Source organism: Eriocheir sinensis, chromosome 63 (assembly GCF_024679095.1).
Source record: "Eriocheir sinensis breed Jianghai 21 chromosome 63, ASM2467909v1, whole genome shotgun sequence".
NCBI classification, from domain to species: Eukaryota; Metazoa; Arthropoda; class Malacostraca; order Decapoda; family Varunidae; genus Eriocheir; species Eriocheir sinensis.
Genome location: NC_066571.1, coordinates 2,715,783 through 2,717,001, shown reverse-complemented (window position 1 = coordinate 2,717,001; position 1,219 = coordinate 2,715,783).

The following is a 1,219-nucleotide window of genomic DNA, read 5'->3' as shown; positions in this document are numbered from 1 at the left end:
TCGCCTCGTAGTCGTCTGTTTGCTGCTTCAGCATGGTTATTGGTGCTATATTTTCCTTGTAAAGTTCGTTGGTACATGTTCCACATCTCTGTGGGAAACAATGGTTGTCTTCCCCCAGTTTCTCTCCGGTGTGGACGACCAATATAATTATCTTCAAACCAATTTAAAAGCGGAACCAATTTGCCAGGCAAGACCGTTGCTAGAACATCCACGTGACGGTCAATGTCATCATTTGGTACAAAAGAAAGTGCCGTTACCATTTTAGCATGAAAAGCAAAGTCGGGATTACAATTCCATGAACGCCATGAGACCTATACTTTTTATTTGTTTTAGTAAATTTTGCGATAAATGGAACAGACAGCCTCTGATTTCTACATCGGGGAAACAGTCTTTCATGGTTCAAAAAGCTGCATACTCAAAATCGCAGTACGTATATGGCAGCAGGTCGTGCATTTGGTACCATCTCCTTAATCATTTCAATCATTCTCCTATAAGTTACACTCTGCTTATTCTGTAAGAGTGCATACAGTACAGGGTGCACGCCTGCATGTTTCTTGACCGTGATAATATACACTTGATGAAATAAATGTGGTGCAATCGCAAATGTTCCATCGACATACCAAATGCCTGAAGTTGTTATATGTTCCAGCCACCTTTCTCTTCCAAAAATAATAATTCTATCGCGGCCCGTTCCTCTATCCGTCAAACAAAAATTTTCCTCTATTTCTGGTGTGGGCTTATTTATTTTATATTCGTGAGGCAATTCTAACTCTTGAATAGAACTTGGGTTTTCAGGAACTTGGTTGACTTCATCCCGCTTTCGCCGAATGATTTACGCATTGCTTGCCTATTTGGTAATTGTGCCATGACAGCTTGAGACATAATTATTTTCTAAGCACTTGTTAATAATAATGCTTGGAAGTTCACACGTCTTCTCAGCCCGATGTCTTGCATCTGTTTTTGCCTTTTCTACCTCTAATTCAACTGCAGATGGGGGATGGGTATGTTCGTTAATCTTCTTAATTACTGTTTCCTCTAATGTGTGAATTCTGGCTCTGCATCTTCCATCTTCATGGCATCGCCAAAACTTAACATCATTCTGTGTCTTACTTAATTTATCAAATCGATATAGATATCCTTCATGACAGAATTTTACTCTTCCTCTCTTGCTTTGCACTGGTTGCCCCATGGGTTAAAGTTTGAAATTTTAAGTCTAAGG